Here is a 21,329-nt window from a genome sequence, read left to right as displayed (position 1 = left end):
AGGTTGTAAAAAGTTAGTGCCTAATGAAACAAGACATGAACTGGTGATAGGAATTAACCATCAGAAACTCATTAGTTTTCAAAGGTGAATAGATGAGAAATGTTCATTATTGCAAATGGAATTGGGACATTGTCATTGAAAAAAATTTTTGCCCCCATTTTCTAGTCATAAAATTGATCCTTAAAATTTAAAAACAGTGTTTTCAATAGCCTTCCAAATGCTCCTAATATCTATAAGCTGCCATGATGAAAAGTTTGCAACATATAGAGACCTATGAAAAAATTTGAAAATCATGTGGGAGCAATTTGAGTAACATGTGATCTTCACAGTCTATCTTCTCCTAGAATTGTCCTAAAGACATTTCATGGAGCCTGAAGCAGATGAGTGAACATCCCAACACTTTTATTGAGTTAAAAAATGCAGTAAATCTGTACATTTTTCTGAAGAACAAGAAAAAGAAGAGTCAATTGAACAATATGTAGATTCCATCAAAAATGACAAATATTAATAAAAAAAGATAATGATAATAAACATTTCTGTAGTATGTCATAATTTTAAAAGTACTGTGCAAATAACCTATTTGAACTTCACAACCACTATATAATTTACTTAGCAGATATTATCACCATTAATTTGCAGATATGGCAATTGAGATTTAGAGAATTTAAGTGGTTTCCCTATAGTCGCACAATGTGTAAGGCAGAACTTCAGTCTAGGTCTTTTGAGTCCAGTGTGTCTCCAACTGTGTCAGTTCACTAGAGACAGGGCAGCTGGTTTTGGAAAGAATAAAACCCGAAACCTGAAATAATTTTAGAAAGAAATTAATGAAGTCACTTGATATAAGAAACTGAGTCAGAAAGAAACCTATGACTCCCTCCTCTCCAGTTTCTGGAAGGTTTAAATTCTGTATAATTAGTTCAGGGTCCCACACATAAACAAAATGGGTAGATACGAAATTGGTTCCTGTGTTTCTCACTGTTTCTCCCTGAACTTCCCCCATCTTTGTCTCCTTCTTCCTGGCAAAAGGAGGCTGAACCTTGGCCCTTTCCCAGACCAGCCCCTTCCTCCTCTGCTCTGGGGGCTGTGCGCTGACCAAGGCCTGTTCAGGGGCTGGTGGTTCACAGATGTTGCTGCAGTTTTTGTGCTCTTCCTTTAGGGGAGCTCAAGATACCCTTTCTAAAAGTTTCCACTCCCTACCCTGGGCTTCCCTCTAGCTGTTTCCTCAAACTAGTCCATCCACAAGAGCCATAAACTGAGTTCGGCTGCTGGCCCCATCCCCAGTCCTAGCAGACGGCCCTCGGGGACTCTCAGACCCTGATCAAGCCCGGGCCGCCTAACCTCGACAAGCTCGGGGGATGGGGGCTGAGAGAAATTACCGGGGCGGGGGACTCCCCATTGTTCTCGAACTGACGTCACAGAGCCCCCTCCTCTCTTCTTCCTCTGTTCTGGGAGGAGACAAACCCCGCCCTGCAATGACGTCACATTACTCGCCCCCTCCTGCCCTCTATTGAGTGGAAGTCTCCTTTGTCTCTGCCAGAAGATGTGCGGGAGTGAGCAGCACCTGGAGGTCTGAGGGGCGCTCTCCACTTTCCTTGTCCTCCCCCCTCCACACCTCCTGCTGTAGCCCCCGTTTCCCTCCGTTCGTTCTCCAGTCTGCCCGACCCTGAGGATCCTGCAAGTGCCTAAGGAGCCGTGAGGGAGGTAAGTGCCCCCTCCTCTGCTCCGGCCTCAGCCCTTTTCTTTCTTCTCCTTATCTTCCCTATCTTCTCCCCCCCCCCCGCGATTTTCAACAAGACCACCCCCAAACCCCTCCCCAATTGATTTTTCTTCGTGCTCAGGAGGATGTGCGTAAGGGTGGGTGAAAGGTATTAATATTATTTTGTTTTTCCATGTGTTATGAATATAGGTTTGATCATCCGTGTTCGTGTGTTTGTGCGCTTGTGCGTGTGTGTGGGTGTATGTATGTATGAACGTGTGTTGGGATGAACCTGGGTGTGACTAGGCCTCCAGGGTTGCTGCTTCCCCGGGCTTCGGGCCTGCCCAGGCCTTTGTTGTCTGGAGGTCTGTGGCTTAGTGGATGAGGAGCTAGCCTGGGGTGTGGTATGTGGAGACCTGCAGGGACCAATCTTAGAGGACACTCCCTCCCGCCCCTCCTCACTTGGGTATTTCCATCCTCCCTTCCTCCAACTATGGCTTGGAGAGGAGACAGTCTAGAAAATTTCTCCCTTCCCTTCTGCCTAGCATCTCTTTTGTTTAAAGGGGCGTTTCCATGGACCTTAATTTGGGTCAGAAAAAAGAGACTTGCCCTCAAACTGTTTATCTTTCTGATTTACAAACTGAAAGATCAGGGTTGATTTCATGGGAATTTGTTTTATTCTGAGGGATTTGGACCATTTTGATGGCTTGCATTTCTTTCTTTGAAAGTTTCCCATTCCTTTGACCTACTAGTAAATTATTCAGTCTTGGAAAATGGAAGCACTTCCTTCTATATTCCCATATGCAATGACCCTCAAAGAAATTTAGTGCTTAGGTGGTTTTCCTCACTTACCTGTTGCCCTTCTTATTTTAACTGCATTTGATCTCTTTATGCAAAAATGTTTTCAGCTTTATAGAAGCAAAATTATTTGTGTTATTTTCTGTGATTTTCATTTATATTTGTTCTGTCATAATCTCTGCCCCTATCCATAGATGTAATTTCCTCTTTGCCCCTTCTGTTTGCTGTTGTTTCTCCCTTTACATCTAAATTGGTTCTGATAGAAAGTAAAGAGCATTTTTTTCTGTTTTGTCCTGAAATCCTGAGGGTCTTCCACTGCTATATTGATAGTTTTTTAACTAGCTAGGTAAAAGAGATCATTCTTTGTTTCATTTCTTTCTTTTTTAGACTTAATCATTGAATGGGGATTAGCTCAATCCAATTAAGCCTGTTTAAGGACCTTACCTTATAATGACCAAGGTGTCCCACTAAATAAGTGGCTACAAAGAATGAATCCTGACATTTTCAACTTGCTTGGTTTTAAACGACAGGAGATCACTAGAAATTATATTAAGTAACTCCATTGTGTAAATTTACACAAGAGGAGAAATCTCTTTCTTGGAACATTTTGATACAGTAATATATTAATATGCATATCATTCTACTGTATCCAAGCACAGTGAATGCCCTTTGAGCTATACATTGACAAAAATGAGCATACTGAAAGTCAACCTATACATCTTGTATAACAGAAGTCATAAAGCAACCCACTTCTACAAATAAAATCTTGAAGTCCTGGTTTGTTCTTTGAAATCCCTACCTTTATTCACATGCTTTCTAGGAATTCCTTTTAGAAATAGGTTGCCTTATCTCAAAACTGATGGAAAATATTCCATCATATCAGAGAACTTTATCTCACCTACAAACAAGTTTGTCCAACTGAGCAAGAAAAATTTCACAATACCTTCTTGCTACAATAAGCACATATTAAATCTGAATCAGAAAACAAAATGAATCCAGTTCATTTTAAAAATCCAGCATAGTTTTTCATTAGGCTCCATCTAAGGTTGGAGTTTTTACTTACCATGATTTCTAAAAAAAATGCTCTAATAAAGAGTAGGGACATAGAGACCCGCCACTGCAGCCCTCACTAATTTCCCACCCCTTATGGTTCTTCTATTCTCCTGGCTTCTCTCAGCCTCCAGCTTGTTCTCCTCCCTCCTCAGCTCAATCCGCCCTCTCTGCCCAACTTGGATCCCGTAAGCACCTGTGTGGGACTGAGCAGGGGTGAGAAGAGAGATCCTGGTCCCCTGACCCCTCCCTGCCGCCCGGATAATCCGAAATTTTGGTCCAATCCTTCTACCCACCGAGAGAGTGCAGAGTACGGCGGAAAGAAGCACACACCATGGCGCTGAAACGGATTAATAAAGAACTTAGCGACTTAACCCGTGACCCTCCAGCTCAGTGTTCTGCAGGTCCAGTTGGGGACGACATGTTTCATTGGCAAGCCACCATTATGGGACCTAATGACAGCCCATATCAAGGCGGGGTATTTTTTTTGACAATTCATTTCCCTACAGACTATCCCTTCAAACCACCCAAAGTGGCATTTACAACAAGAATTTATCATCCCAATATTAACAGTAATGGCAGCATTTGTCTCGATATTCTCAGATCTCAGTGGTCTCCTGCTTTAACTGTTTCTAGAGTTCTTTTGTCTATTTGTTCACTGCTATGTGATCCAAACCCAGATGACCCCTTGGTGCCAGAGATTGCACGCATCTATAAAACAGACAGAGACATGTATAACAGAATATGTCGAGAATGGACTCAGAAGTATGCCATGTGATACTACCTTAACATGTGAATAACCTGCATTATAGCTGGAATAAACTTAAAATAATTGATCCTTTTTTGATTTTCTTCTCTGCTTGCTTCCCTATCGAGCTCATTTTGATTTTATGTTTTTTGTTTACCTCCTTCCATTCATGCACTTGCTTGTCTGAGAAGACTTAAGTTCCTCCAGCTTTAGATAATAACTGATTTTAGAAACTGCAAAGTAGTTGCAAGAGAACAATTGCCCAAGATTCAAATGTTTTTAAAAAAATGAAGCGTGTGTGTTATGTGACCAATGTCTTCATTCTAATTTGGTTATGAAACTAAAGCATTCCTCACTAATCTAACAGATGCTTGAAAATACCATCTGAAGAGAGGGATATGGATGTACAAATGTCATATCAAAGGAAGCAACATTAATGTAACAACATCCATCTTGTTTAAGACTTCCATTGTTAGAGATTTGAGGCTTTGTGATATACTTTATGCTCATAACTGATGGGTTTGGAGAATAGGTACTGAATCGATAGCATCAACAGAAAAGAAAATGATGTACTTTATGCACATCAATAAAAGAATGACCTATACCATTATTCCAATATAAATGAAATTACAGTATATATTCCAATAAAGAAATGACCAATATATTCCAATAATGGAATTCTTCTTCTGAGAATGGAAAATGGAAGTCAAACACCCCTTGTATTCCAAAATAGGGACTTCTTTCCACTTTTAATTTAAATTTTGTTGGGAGTCTTGGAGCTACTAGCTAATCTATTTTCCAATACATTGTTCAACATAGCACTGAATAAATGATGCAAGTTATCAATGAATGAGTGATTAGCTAATAACCCTGCTAATAGTTGATTTCTATTTTGGGGTTTTTTTTTGCAAAGTTATGGAGTTGTGACTTGCCCAAGGTCACACAGTTAAGTAAGTATTAAGTTTGTGAGGCTGGATTTGAACTCAAATCCTTCTGACTCCAGGGCTGGTTCTCTATCTACTGTGTCACACAGCTGCCCCGATTTATTTTTCTTCAATAAAGTTGCATAAACCCACAAAAGCACTAGAAAGGACATATTAATAAAGCCAAGAGTAAATTTCAGAAAACTTGTAATGGGCAACAACGAATATCAGCAGTACCTCAAATCTTTTAATTATTTTAATGAAACTGTTTAATTTAATAAACACAGTTTGCCTAAGGAAGTGTTTCATAATAGAAAACCACAAATAATCACATAAAAATCAAAGGGAGCATTTCTGATTTCTGGTTTCAAACAAAATAAAATAGTCCCATCGCAGGGCTTGCAACATCAAAGTAATTTTTAACTTCATTTAATCCATACACACTCCCCCTCCCCAAATACCAATATTAAAGTAAAACAGCATATCTTTCTATTGATCTATCTATAAATGATGTATATTTGTCTGATGTGATACGGTTTCTTAAGGAAACTGATTTCATTTGAGGTACTAAAACAGTTTCATGTGTTCATAGCTGTGAATATCATGACTTGAGAGGGACCACAGTGAATGTATCTAAGAAACAGGGCCTGGTAGTGTCCTCTGTGAATCCCATGTTTTCTGTACTCATAGTTCAATGTCTTCAATATTATGAGGAAGTTTGAAAACTGGGAGAAAAGTACCTAATTGCATGTGATGAAGGGTTACATCAAGTGCATAAAATATTGTCTGTGCTATTGCTCTAGTGGTACTAACACAAAGCATTTTCAGAAAAATATATTATACTCTTTAAGATATTCAAAACAAAAAATGAAACCCCTGTATAAGGAGCAATTCCTACAATAGCTGCCATCAGTCCTCTGTAAAAATCACAAAACAACCTTCCTTTGAATCATTTGTTTTGAATGCAAGAACAGTTCCTGTGTACTTATGTTCTCCTTTCCTTTCCAGGTGAACTCTAACCATTTCAAGAATGTAAGTATAGGTGAGTGCTTTCATATCTGCCATGGAGCCAGCCATTCTCTGGTATCTATGTTCAAAAATTCCAAGTTTTGTGGTAATTCAATTTTCTAATAGTCAATGCACTTAAGTTGAATTGCACCATATGAATAGATTCTTTTTTTTGCAAGGCAATGGGGTTAAATAACTTGCTCAAAATCACACAGCTAAGTAAGTATTAAGAGTGTGTTGCTGGATTTGAACTCAAATCCATTTGACTCCAGGGCTGGTCCATTGTATCCATTGTATCAACCAGCGGCCCCCATAGGGAAGGATTCTAATCATCATTGCTCTATTTCTTTTATACAGACCAAGATAACATAATTTCTAGGGATTGCACACAATGTAGAAATCACTCTTAAATGTTTGTGATATTGATTATGTGCCCATAATAATATCTTCTCTGTATCCAAAGGTGCAATGATCATTTTGACACAACATCTTGTCATAGATCCTACCAAAACAGTGAGCAACCAGTAGAAGTCCCTGTGAGCTGACACCATTTGTGGTGGACTGGAGCTCCCATGACCCGCTTTTCCAGTCCCAGGGACTGCCAGTGCCACCATCTCTGCTATGGGGCTGCCTGTGCTGGGAGGATAGGGGGTTGCAATAAGAGACTTGGAACCTCCAGTATCCAACTCATGACAGAAGATAATGAATTCAGGTCGACAATACCCTACAGGACAGCCACAGACAGGGTAGTGGCCACAAACACTATTTCTTAGTCCACAGTATTAGTATTGCAAGACATTTATGTTCCACACCCTTGCACAGTGGATGAACATCTACTTTGTTTCAAATTCATAGTGTCCCAAAAATGCTATTTTACATATGTTGGAATATATGGGACCTTTTTTCTATTGATAGCTTCCTTTTGGTGTAATGATGTCTTTGTTTTAAAAGTTTAAAAAAAGTATGTTAAATTTTTTGTATAATTCCAAATTATTTCTCAAAATTGATATACCATTTCAAGTATTAGTTTGTGTCTATTTCCATACCTTTTTAGGTATCAAATTCATATTTGTGTCATAAAAGTAACTTGATATGGCTTTTCCCTAAACATTTTTTTCACAAAATTTATGTACAATTGGGATGAAAAGTTATTAAATGTTTAATTGAATTCACTATCTTTTTTAACATTTATTTATTCTCACCCATATGTACATGTATATTTTTTTAATTTTGTTTAGGTTTTTTTTTTTTTTTTTTGCAAGGCAATGGGTTTAAGTGGCTTGCCCAAGGCCACACAGCTAGGTAATTATTAAGTGTCTGAGACCGGATTTGAACCCAGGTACTCCTGACTCCAGGGCCGGTGCTTTATTCACTGCGCCACCTACCCGCCCCTGTATATTTTTAAGTTACAAAGTTTCCTTCCATCCTCCCTCCCCCCCCCTCCCCTCAGTGGTGAACAGTCAGGTTAGCATTGTACATACATATTTTGTATAAACATGTTTATATATTAGCCATTTTGGGTATGAGGAATTAGGATAAAGCGAAAAAGATACATGAGATAATTTTCATAACATGTTCATCAGTTTCTGAAGGGTTGATTTTTCTTTTGTTTTGTTTGTTTTTATTTTTCTTCCTCTAGATGTGGATAACATTGTCCATAATTGGTCTAATAAGATTTTCCCAGCTCTCTGAAGATTAATCATCTCACAGTGCTTTTGTTAATGTCTACATTGTTCTCTTGGTTTGAATTTACCTTCAAATCCATCATGTCCTAGGATTTTTTTCTTGAGAAACTCATTTATGTCTTATTCAATTTTTTTTAAAGATAAAATTATTTAGGTCTTCTATGTCGTCTTCTATTAACAAGGGCAGTTTAAATTTTGGTAAGTATGTATTCATCCATTTCTGCTGGCATCAGTTTGAGCAAAATAACTCCCATTCATTGCTTTAATTCCTCCTTCATCGGTTTCTTATTCACCCTTTCATTTTAGAGACTAGTAATTTGATTTTCTTCTTTTTTGCTTAATCAAATTAACCTATGGTTTACATATTTTGATAAAACCAACATCTACTTTTATTCATTAGATTTTAATTTTTTCCCTTAATCTCATATTTGATTTCAGGATTTTCATTTTGATGTTTAATTGGAGATTTTTTATTTGTCCTTTTTCTACTTTTTAAAGTTTCATACTCAAAACCTTGATCTGTTCTTTCTAAGTTTTATTGATATAAACATTTAAAGATAGAAATTTCTCCTAAGTGTTGCTTTGGCTGCATCCCAAAAATTTTAGTATTTTACCTCACTGTTGCCACTCTCTTTAATGAAATTATTCCTTCATTCTTTGATTTGTTCTTTGAGTCATTCATTTTTTAGAATTAGATTTTTTAGTTGACGGTTTTTAATGTTTCTTCAACTTGGCACTTCATATTGCATTATGATCTGTGAAAGATCTGTATTTCTACATTAATATTTCTCTTTTTCTCCATTTATGAGGTTTTTATGCCCTAATAAATACTTATTTTGCCATGTTCAGATGAGAAAAAAATATATTCCTTTATATTTCCATTCATTTTTCTCCAGGGTTCTATCATATCTAACTTTAAAAACATTGCTTTCATGTCCTTGGTTTCTTAATGACTTAAGTTTGAGAAATTTGGGGTAATCCATTAGTAATATAGTATCACTATAACTTCTTTTTGGTGATAATGTTTTGTAACTCATTTATCTGTTCCTTAAGAATTTGGAAGCTCTGCCATTTCATATATATGTGTGTGTGTGTTTGTGTGTGTGTGTGTGTGTGTGTGTGTGTGTGTGTGTGTGTGTGTATTATTGATATTGCATTATTGTCTAACTTTTAGGATGATATAGTTTCCCTACTTATCTCTTTGAATAAGTTTTGTTTCATCTTTTGCTTTGTTTGAGGAAATGATTGTTACCCTTGTATTTTATACTTCATTTGAAGTTCAAATATGTGTGGTCACAGGCTGGGTCAGGTGAACAAGACAGGAATTGTCTGACACTTCAACCTTTCTTACACTGATATTTAAGAAATAGTTCTAGGGGTCAGAACATTTCTTTTAAGTTTTTTCTGCAAGGCAGTGGGGTTAAGTGGCTTGCCCAAGGCTACACAGCTAGGTAATTATTAAGTGTCTGAGACTGGATTTGAGCTCAGTTACTCCTGATTCCAGCACCAGTGCTCTATCCACTGTGCCACCTAGCCGCCCTGGGGTTAGAACATTTTTGACAATCCCCAATTGATGTGATTTGGGGAGAAGTTTAATCATTGCTTTCCTCATCAGTGTCCTGGTCCATTAGCCATGAAAGGCATCTGTTTCCTTGGGACTGCAATTGATAATCGTCCTCAGCATTCCAGTTCCATTGGGTTCATAAGTGATAACGTTCCTCAGAACGTTCCTCAGAATCCCTGATCCCTTGTGACCAGAGGTGAATGTGCTCTACAGGGTGCCTACCTACTCTTACCAGAATGTGCTCCTCATTGTCCTTGAATTTTGAACCAGCACTCTTTATTAGCGATAGAATATTTAAACACCTTGGGTGTAGTGTTAGCAAAGGGGTCCCCATAATCTCTTTCTAATCAGTTACTAAGAACCATTATTGTTTCTGGCTTGAGAGCTCCCAAATCACAAATTGTTACTGTCAAGAAAAAGTAATTATCTGGGGGGCAGCAAGGTGGCATAGTGGATAGAACACCAGTCCTGGAGTCAAGAGGGCCTGAGATTAAATCTGTTTTAGATACTTAATGATTACCTAGCTGTATGAGCTTGGGTAAAAACAAAAAAACCCAGCAATTATTTGAATAAGGAAATAATTCTCACATATAGTTTCCAAGTTAAAAAAATTAATGATATAATAGAATGAGTGACAAATTTCCCTTAAGTCAGATCAACTAATGACTCATCAATTAGTGACAAAGAAGTAATTTACAGAGTTTATTTTATAAGAGAATGAAAAGAATAAACACATATCATCAATTTTAGGAAAATTATTTTGAACATAATTCAGTTAGACAAGGCAGGCCATCTGCCTGGTATGCTTCTCCAAGGTTTTCTTAATCCAAATTTGTACTGTTGGCAACATTTATCTATCAAAGTGAGATTACCACAGACATTCTTGCCCCACAGCTAAAGAATTTTGGAACCAGAAAGCTTCCTTTCAAAGGCTCTGCATTTACACTATAAATTTGTGGTTTGTAGTAATCATTCATCCTTCACATCCCATCCTTAAGTTGGCAGAAAGGGGAACCCAACTATTGAAGACTATAAGACTTAGCTTATATTTAACTTCTAGCTAAGGGAGCTTATTTACTAAGTCTAAAGAACTTTATTTTTTGTCTATGCCCTATTCTCCAACTGACAGAAAATATTATTTTAATCTCATGATTATTTTATTCCTAAAATTATAAATATATAAATATCTACTTGATAAATCTGTAAGTGATCTATCTTAAGAGAATATCTTTGTTAGTTTGGCTTAGCTATTAGGGCTAGATTTTCCTAAAGAAGGGAGCTTAATCCTGCAATCAAACTAAAAAGTAAATCAAAGTCTGAGGATTTATGTTGGTTTATTTTATAAACCAACTAAAGTAGTTAATGCTAATGTTAAAGTTATTAATGATTTCATCTAGTTTTATGATGAATTCTTTAGTATTGTCTAAGTATATCATCATAAAGAGTTGTAGCTTTCCTTCCTCAATGTTTATTCTAATCCCTTACATTTCTTTTTCTTCTCTTATTGATATCTGTATTGTTACTTTATAACTGCCTACAGAATTTTCTACTTGACTGGGAAATTCTGGAACTTGACTATGATATTACATGGAGTTTCATTTTGGTATCTTTCAGGAGGTGATCAGTGGATTCTTTCAATGTCTCTTTCACTCTCTGTTTTAAGATATAGGGCAATTTTCCTTGTTATAATTTCTTGGAAGAGACTGTCCAAGGTCTTTTTTATCATGACTTTCAAGTAATCCAGCAATTCTGAAATTATACCTCATGGTTCTATTTTGAATGTCACTTGATTTTTTTCAGTGAAGTATTTTATTTGCATAATTTATTTTTAATTTCTTTTTAGGATTTTGCAAGGCAAATGGGGTTAAGTGGCTTGCCCAAGGCCGCACAGCTAGGTAATTATCAAGTGTCTGAGACCGGATTTGAACCCAGGTACTCCTGACTCCAGGGTTGGTGCTCTATCCACTCCACCACCTAGCCATCTCTATTTTTAATTTTTTAAATTTCATTTACTTTATTCTTGAGGTCTGAGAGCCATTAATTTAGCTTGTACTTAGTCAATTATCATTTTTAAGGAATTATTTTCATTGTACATTTTTATATTTCTTTCTTTAATTCTACTTCATAAGGATTTGTTTACTTCAGGTGAATTTTTATACCTTTTTCCTGTTTTTTTGACTGGTGACTCTATTTTCATAGTTCTCTTCTGTACCTCTCACTGATTCTTCCAGTTTTTCTTCAACATCTCTTAAATGGTTTTTAAATTCCCTTCTATCATTTCCAGGAGGTTTTTTGGGGCCTGACTCTAATTCATATTTCTCCTTCAGTCTTTGAATGTAGAGGTTTTTGCATTGTTGTCCTCTTCTGAGTTTGTGTTTTCATGCTTCCTGCTGCCACAGAAGAGTCAAGTGCATTTTTCTGATTTTCCAGTCTTTTTTGTGACTTTAAAAGTACAGATTTGGTCTTGGGATACAAGGGCACTACTCCAACTTTCTTGCATGGAGTGCAATTTTTTTGCACTGGACATGGGCTTACTGCTGCAGGACATCAGGTGGCTGATCACTTGCCTGCTATGCCTAAACTTACAGACATTCCAGACTCTTCTTACTAGCTTGATGATTCAAGAGTCCCTACTTGGAACATCAGATATTTCATGAAATCATTCCACACCTACAACTGTTCCTTAGAAACCCAAGATATAAGATGAGGTACACCACAGTTGCTCAGTGTTTGTTGAATGAATGAATTTTACACATGTGAATGGAAGTAACATCTGCTAGAAGGGAACATTGAAGATATTTCATGACTGTGTGTGTGTGTGTGTGTGTGTTTGTGTACATACTTTAAGGTCAGGAAGGTAGAAGCTAAAGTCTCATAATTTATGAGGACGCTGTTAAAGGATTCTTACTGCCTTATAGGTTGAATAGTAGCTATGCATCCTGGGCTTAGAAGCAGGAAGACCTGAGTTCAGAAACTCTGTTTCACATCATTTTCAACACCTTGGGCAAGTCCCTTTTCCTCTCTCCACCTTTTTGGTGCCAGGCTGGGCTAATTAATTTCAATGCTGAGAGAGCTTTCCTGAGGGTCTCGGGGTTTCATTTCAGAGGGAACAAATCTGTAAGTATGCAGACCACCTGAGTGATGGTATTCATTATTCATTCTCTTTTTTTAAATTTCTCCATTTATCAATTATACAGTGATGCTGTTTGTCCTTCATTCTCTTTTTTTGGTATTCATTATTATATACAATAAAGGCATTCAAATTCCAAAGTAAGAAGTAGACCATATCAGCATGGAATCTATGTATAGATATTATATGTGTGTTTATATATGTATATATATAAACATATATATGTACATAATGTTAATTTATTAGAGTTACTGGTTTTCATTGTGTTGTAGAAGGAATTCACTCTTGTTACTAGTCTAGTGGTAGCAGCAAGACAGAGTGAAGAATGCTAGCACTCCCACTGGGCAAAGTCATTATATAGAAAGAGAGCAAAGAAGGCCAAAAGCCAGGGATTGCACAGTAGTCAAGTTCAAGTTTTTCAATGGAATATGTGAAACTTTTCTTGCTGGTTACTTGAAAGTTAATTTACATTCTTTGTTGGATTATAGGACCTGTTCCCAATCCCTTACACCTGTCATACATAAAGATATTTGAACAGATTTTTAACTCTGGTAGGACAACTAGAGGGTGGGTGGTGAATTTATAAGGGGCTGAGTGCTTAGAAAAATTCAATGCCCTGAGAATGAGTTCCTTTCCTACTCGTCCCTGTCTTCAAGGCAATCTATGGCCACAGTCTTCTGGGATCTCTGAATTTTTCTATTTAGGTGTCACAGTGATTAGATCATGGGGCCTGCAGTAAGGAAGAACTGAATTTAAACCCGACCTCAGGTAATTACTACATATGTGGCCTTGAGCAAGGGCAAGTCAGAGTATTCCAAGTCAAATCACTTATACCTTTCTGCCTGTCAGTAAGATTAACAACCCATGTGAATGTTTTTTTTTTTTTTGTGAACTTCAAGAACTGTCTGAATCACTAAGAGTTTAGATGACTTTACTGTGGCTATGCTGCTAGTGTGGTCCAAAGAAGAAATTGAAATCAGCCTTTTGGTCTCTGAAGCTGATGCTCTGTCCTTCCCTCTCTTCTATTTAGATGAAATTCAATCATTACCTATTCCATGGGCCTTTTTATGATCCCAACTGCTAGTGGTCACTACCAGGCGGTCTCGTATTTGCTTTTATTTGCATTTTTCTCTATATTCTTTTTTTGTATTTTCTTTCTCATTATTACAAAAGCTTCTAGTGTCTAGGAACTGTATCACTAATTGTGGTTCCATCTCCAGATCCTAGCATAGATCCTGTAATGCAGGAGTTACTTAAGAAATGTTTGTTGATTGTTTCATTTAGCCACCTTTCCTTCTATGTGTATAACACCAAGGAGGAACCTAATCAATAACTCTTGATGAATAAATTAATAGATTGTGGGACTATGCTAGAGTGATTATAAATTATAGTCATATCTCTTATTTAAGGGTCTCACTGACCCTGTCATCAGTTACCACTTTTTAAATTTTATTTATTATATCTAATTCATCTATCCATTTATAGTTTAATTTGATTCATTGTATGGGATGTTGCTCTCCTATAATATTTATGCAAAACTGCTTTTCAAATAATGTTAACTTTTTATCAAAAACAATTTTTACTTTGTAAAAGTACCATTAGACAAACCTCTAAGGAGCACGATTAAGATCATAATGTGAAGTTGTTAATGGACCTGCCTGCAAGGGAGGAAGAGAGGCAGGAAACAGATCACACACCTGTGTAGGGAGGGGGACAAAGATTGGCTCAAGGACACATGGGGATTGGGGACAGAGAAAAAAAAGCAGGAGGAAGATTAGGTGGGTGTTGGGGCCAGTCTCATGATGGCCTGAGGAAAGACACATGATATCCTATGGTGTATGGTCAAAAGACAGACATGCAGGACAAATGGTCAAAACAGTCAAATATTTCCCCTCTCAGCACTGGAGAACTCAAGCCAAACCCTGATCCAGAGACTGCCGATGTGGAAGGAATCACTCTGCACATCCAGAACTGCATTCTTTCTTCCCTGCTTTCTTTCTTCCTTCCTACCTCTCCATTAATACCCTTCTGATTCTTGACCAAATTTGATTTATTTTCATGGATGTTTTCTATTAATTATAGGATCCCATTTATCCCTCTCCCTCTCCTCTTCCCTGAGAGCCATGTCATGGGACAAATGATATTTTTTATTTAGGAAGGAGGAAAAATCAATTCAACTATATAGTACACAGAGGAAAAGATATTTGTGGTGGGAGACACAGGAACATTTCAGCCTTTCAGGAAGATTTCAGTTACTACTGGCTTACTTTCTGTGGAAGCATATCTAATCTCTGAACACTCAGAGGAAAAGATATTTGTGGTAGTAGACACTCTGAGTACATTCCGGTGTAAGAAAGAAACTGGGAGGTCTTCTGAGAAAAGAAGCCCACCTTTGAGAGAAACAGATGGGGACTATAGTCTGTCCAGTACATTCTGAGTTCATACTTTTGCTTCTCTTAATAAAGGTTGGTTTTTTTTGTCCAGAAAAGTTTCCCAATTTCTTCCTTACACTACCAACTACAGGTTTGCTTTCTGTGGAAACACATCTGCTGTCAGAACACTCAGTGGATAAAGTAGTTGTGGGTGGAACCACATGATCTAAGAACATTCCAATTAGTACATGCCTGTTCTCTGCAGAAACATATTAAGAAATGGAGAAATTAAGAAAAAAATGGACATTCAACAAAATAGAGTTTGAAGCATTCGTGATGAAAAGACAAGAGTTGAAAATGTGACTTTCAAATACAAGATCCAAAAGAAACAAATAAAGGTAAATATGAAAAAGAAATCCTAAGGGACTCAATAAAGGGTAAACTATACTTTTCTATAAGGGAAAATGATACACATATTTACCAAGGACTTTATCATTATTAGAGAAGGTAGAAGGATTTTACATAGAAAGGGTTTGGAACAGAGACAATAAAGTAGAGATTACATAAAATAGATGAACAGCTGAGAAATATCGATTCCCTTGGAGAAGGTAGAAGGGAGAGAAAGAATGGGAAAATGATCTCACATAAGACAGATGTACAATGAATAACTTATGTAGTGGAGTGGAAGAAAATGGATGTGGGACAATTTTTGAACCTCACATATTTAATTGGTTCAAAAAAGGAAAATATATATTTACTCAATCATAAAATCTATTTTACCCTACAGTGAAGTAGGAAAATGGGATAAGAGATATAAAAAGTAGTGATAAAAGGGCAGTTGAATAAAAGCAGGCTGTGGTCCTATGCAAAATAGTCAGAAGAGGAAAGCATAAAAGAAAGACAGAAGGAGAAATAGAAGAAAATAGGACAGAGGGAAAAGCATAGTAATTATAACTGTATAAATGGAATGAGTTTGCTCACAAAATAAATTGGATTGTAAAATGGATCAGAAACCAAACTCCACCAATTTATTTTGTTGAAAATAAGGAACTGGAGGGGCTGCTAGGTTCACAGTGGATAGAGATCCAGACCTGGAGTCATGCGGACTTGAGTTCAAATCCAACCTCAGACATTTAATAATTATCAAACTGCGTGACCTTGGGCAAGTCACTTAACCCCATTGCCTTGCAAAAACCAAAAAAAAAACCATAAAAAATAAGGGATTGGAACAGAAACAGTTATACCTCAACTGATGTAAAAAATGCAGGGATAGTAATGATGAACTTAGCTAAAATAATAGGACAAGCAGGGAAAATATCTTGTTCAAAGGAGCCGTAGACAATGAATTAATATCGATAGTAAACAGATACATGAAAAATGGAATAAGATTCAAATTCATAATGGAAATGTGAAAGAATAACATAAGGAAATAAACTGTAAAATGATATTAGTGGGGGACCTCAACTTTTCCCACTGAGCTAGATAAATGTAATCAAAATATATAAGAAAGTATTCAGGAAGCTCAGTCAAATGTTTGAAACCTTACATATGAGAGATCTCTGAAAAAACTGGGAATAGAAAGGAATATAGACATACCTTGCTTTCTGTAAAGTTACATTTTGCAATTTGGGTTTAAGTAAGTAATTTTGAATGAAATCTGCAATCCAAAATGCCTATGCAAAGTTAGCCATAAAGTTGGATTCTTTTCTGCTCCTACCCTTTTGACTAGGGCTCTGTTGCCTTCTACAACCACCCACCCACCACACCCCTACAAAAATCTTTTAAAAATTCCTCCAAGGTGAAATCAGGAAAAAACAGACCTGCAGAGAGACACCAGCCCCACTTCTGGGTCAGGGCTTGGCTTGAGATCTCCAGTGCTGAGAGAAGAGACTTTGATTTCTGTCCACACACCTGCTAGTTTGGCCCCTGCATTTTGGTTTTGTGTCAGTCCCCTTTGAGTCCAGTGTATCAGATGAGGGTCTCCTCCATGCCATCTGTCCTCACCTGATTGTTCCCATGTCTGTCCCTCAGCTTTGTGCCTGCTAGAATGTTCTTCCTTTCAGCTCCAACCAGTCTCATATGGCTTGCCCCAGCAGACTTGTGTTTCTCCTCATTTTCTTGCTTCTCTGTGTCCAGGCAACATGTGTCTTTTAACATGTTTTGGCTTCTTCCCTACAGGGAGCACAACCCTCTTCCTTCTTCCTTTGTGAATTTTCACTTCCACAGATAATTTCACATTATGTAAAAATCATTTTTTGTAAAGATCGGCAAACTCTTCCACCTATATAAAGTGTGAATCACCTGACTATCTTTTCTCAGCTATTATTCTCAGCCGGTTTACAAAAGTTATCCTTGATCTCTGTGCATCTAAGAAATACTATTATGAAGTCTTTGTCCCAAAGAGATCAAAGAAAACAAAATAGAACCTATTTGTACCAAAATAAGAATGGAAACTCTTTTTGTGGTAACAAAGTTTTGGAAACTGAGGATGAGGAATCTACCTCTCAAGACAAACCAAGAAATTGTATAAACACAATTATAAAGCACTTCTCATCCAAACAATATCAGATCTAAATAATTGGAAAAATGTCAATTGCTCATCGTTAGGTTGAACTAATAAAATAAAAATGAAAATTGTACCCAAATTAAATTACTTATTCAGTGCCATACCAATCAAACTACAAAATAACTTTTACCATGCCAAAAAATTTGTAATAAAATTCATCAGGAGCAACATAAGATCAAGAATAGCAAGAGAACTGATGAAAAAAAATGTAAAGGAATGTGACCTAGCTCAACCAAGTCTAAAACTACACTATAAAGCTACAGACATCAAAACTGCCTTGTATTGGTTAAGAAATACAATAATGGATCAGTGAATTAGGATAGGATCAATTGAAACTGCAGTAAATAACTACAACAATCTACTATTTGACAAACCCTAAGGCATTAGCTTCTAGGGTAAGAACTCAACATTTGACAAAAAATTATTGGGAAAATTGGAAAATAGTATGGCAAAACCTTGTCATGGACCCATATCTAATACTTCATATCAAAATAAGGTCAAAATGAGTACAGGATTTAGTCATAAAAGGCAACACAATAGATAAAATAATAGACCAAGAAATACTCTATCAGATCTATGAAAAGGAGATAAATTTATGACCAAACAAGAGACTACATTATAAATTGGAAAATAAATGATTTTGATGACATTAAGTTAAAAAAGTTTTTGTACTAATAAAATCAGGACTGCCAAAATTAGAAGGAAAGCCGGAAGCTGGGTAACAATCTTCACAACTATAAGTTCTCATAAAGGTCTCATTTCTTAAATAGAGAATTTCATCAAATTCATAAGGTTACAAGGCATTCCCCAATTGATAAATTGTCAAAGGATATGAACATAGTTTTCAAATGGAGAAATTAAAGCTATATATAATCATATGAAAAAATTCTCCAAATCATTATTCACAAAAGAAATGCAAATTAAAACAACAATGAGGTGTCACTTGACACCTATCAGAGTGGCCAAGAGGAGAAAAAGGGAAAATGATCAATGTTGGATAGGTTGTGGGAGGATTGGGACAATTCTGCATTGTTGGTGCATATGTGAATGGATCCAACTATTCTGGAAAGCAATATGGAACTATGCCCAAATAGCAAAAACAAACAAAAAAAAAAAAACCTGATCATATCCTTTGACTTAACAATTCCAATTCTAGGTCTATATCCAGAAGAAATTATGAAAAATGGGAAAAAGTCCTTCATGTTCCAAAATAATCATAGGAGCTCTTTTGGTAGTGGCAAAGAAATAGAAATTGAGGGGATGCCCATCAATTGGGGGATGGCTAAACAAATTATAGTACATGAATATTATGGCATATTATTCTATAAGAAACCATAAATAGTATAACTATAGAGAAAAATTAAATGATTATAGGATCTGATTTTGAGTGAAGGGAGAAGAGCTATGAGATAAATGTACACATTAACAACAACATTGTGAGATGATCAACGCTGATAAATGCAAATCCTCTCAGAAGTTCAGAGAGCTAGGACAACTATATTAGACTATGTGTGGACAATGTCATCCCCATCTAGAGGAAGAAAAATAAACCAAAAAAAGGAAAATCAACCCTTCAGAATCTGAACTTTATGAAAATTATCTCTTCCATTCTAACTTCCAATTTTCCCAACATTTTTTATCAAAGGGGGAGGAGCTTTTATCACAATAGCTGGACTCTTTGGGTTTATCAAACAGCATATTATTATAATCATCTTAATCATGTATAATAATCATTATTACTATATCTCTTTTTATCTTTATTATTATTTTTTATTATTTTATTATTATTATTTTAATATTTATTATTATTATTATAATATCTCTTTTTATCTAGTCTAATCCACTGATCCACCAAATAATTGTGGATCCGAGTAGGCTAAACCTACTTTTTATTTCTCCATAAGAAGTTACTTACAACATTTTCTAACTCACTAAAGTAATTTATAGGAATTTTTATTGGTAGGGCACTAAACAGGAAGCTTAGTTTTGGTAGAATTGTCATTTTTATTATATTAGCTCGATCTATCCATGGGCAAGTGATGTTTGCCCAGTTATTCATTCATTCATTCATTTATTTATTTATTTTTATAAAAGGTTTTAATTGATGCTTTTTGCTTTTACATTATTGTAGTTTTCCCTAGTTTCCCTCTCCTTCATCCTCCCAAAGAGTCGGTCAATATAAGACCATATTCTTTTAAGAGGAAACATCAGCATAGTCAACATGTTAAAAAAAAAGTACTTTGGACTTCTACACTTCTACAAAGAGGTGGATTGGGAGTATCTTCTCATACCTATTCTGTCTAAATCGTATTTGTTCTTTTTAATTTTACTTTTCATATTTTGTTTTCATCTATATAAATTGTAGTCATTGTGTATAGAATTTTTTGACTTCACTTTATTCTTTTTGCACAGTTAATATAGATATTTTATGCTTCTTTATATCTACTATATCATTTATACTCTTTTAGTACTTTTAGCAATTTTTAGTAAAACATATGTTAGTATATCTTTTGCTATTACAAAGAGTTCTGTTATAAATATTTTGGTACTTCTTTTTTTTTAGTTTATTTTTATTAAAGATATTATTTGAGTTTTACATTTTTCCCCCATTCTTGCTTCCCTCCCCCCTCCCCCACCCACAGAAAGCACTCTGTCAGTCTTTACTTTGTTTCCATGTTGTACCTTGTTCCAAATTGGGTGTGATGAGAGAGAAATCATATCCTTAAAGAGAAGATAAGTCTAAGAGGTAACAAGATCAGACAATAAGCTATCTGTTTTTTTTCTAAATTAAAGGGAATAGTCCTTGCACTTTGTTCAAACTCCACAGCTCCTTATCTGGATACAGATAGTACTCTCCTTTGCAGAAAGCCCAAAATTGTTCCCGATTGTTGCACTGATGGAATGAGCAAGTCCTTCAAGGTTGAGCATCACTACCATGTTGCTGTTAGGGTGTACAGTGTTTTTCTGGTTCTGCTCATCTCACTCAGCATCAGTTCATGCAAATCACTCCAGGGTTCCCTGAAATCCTGTCCCTCCTGGTTTCTAATAAAAGAATAGTGTTCCATGACATACATATACCACAGTTTGCTAAGCCATTCCCCAATTGAAGGACATTTACTGGATTTCCAATTCTTTGCCACCACAAACAGGGCTGTGATAAATATTTTTGTACAAGTAATGTTTTTACCCTTTTTCCTCATCTCTTCAGTATATAGACCCAATAGTGGTATTGCTGGGTCAAAGGGTATGCACATTTTTGTTGCCCTTTGGGCATAAGTCCAAAAGCTCTCCAGAAGGGTTGGATGAGTTCACAGCTCCAGCAACAGTGTAATAGTGTCCCAGATTTCCCACATCCCTTCCAACAATGATCATTATCCTTCCTGGTCATACTGGCCAAAAGGAGAGGTGTGAGGCGGTACTTCAGGGAAGCTTTAATTTGCATTTCTCTAATAATTAATTATTTAGAACATTTTTTCATATGGGTAAGGATTACTTTCATCTCCTCATCTGTAGATTGCCTTTGCATATCCTTTGACCATTTGTCAATTGGGGAATGGCTTTTTGTTTTAAAAATATGTCTCAGTTCTCTGTATATTTTTGAAATAAGTCGTTTGTCAGAATCATTAGTTGTAAAGATTGTTTCCCAATTTACGACATTTCTTTTGATCTTGGTTACATTGGTTTTATCTGTGCAAAAGCTTTTTAATTTAATCTAATCAAAATCATCTAATTGATTTTTGGTGATATTTTCCAAAACTTCCTTAGTCATAAACTGTTCCCCTTTCCATA

General features: G+C 36.2%; 2 pseudogenes; one reads left to right on the top strand and one right to left on the bottom strand.

The window, feature by feature from the left end:
- Positions 1 to 1,265: 1,265 nt before the first annotated feature.
- On the top strand, positions 1,266 to 7,201 carry LOC141499700 (ubiquitin-conjugating enzyme E2 D3 pseudogene; annotated as a pseudogene).
- Positions 5,794 to 17,131, bottom strand: LOC141498762 (solute carrier family 25 member 16-like; annotated as a pseudogene).
- Positions 17,132 to 21,329: the final 4,198 nt, after the last annotated feature.

The sequence above is a fragment of the Macrotis lagotis genome, chromosome X, assembly GCF_037893015.1.
Source record: "Macrotis lagotis isolate mMagLag1 chromosome X, bilby.v1.9.chrom.fasta, whole genome shotgun sequence".
NCBI lineage: Eukaryota > Metazoa > Chordata > Mammalia > Peramelemorphia > Peramelidae > Macrotis > Macrotis lagotis.
This window is presented reverse-complemented; position numbering and strand designations above follow the sequence as displayed.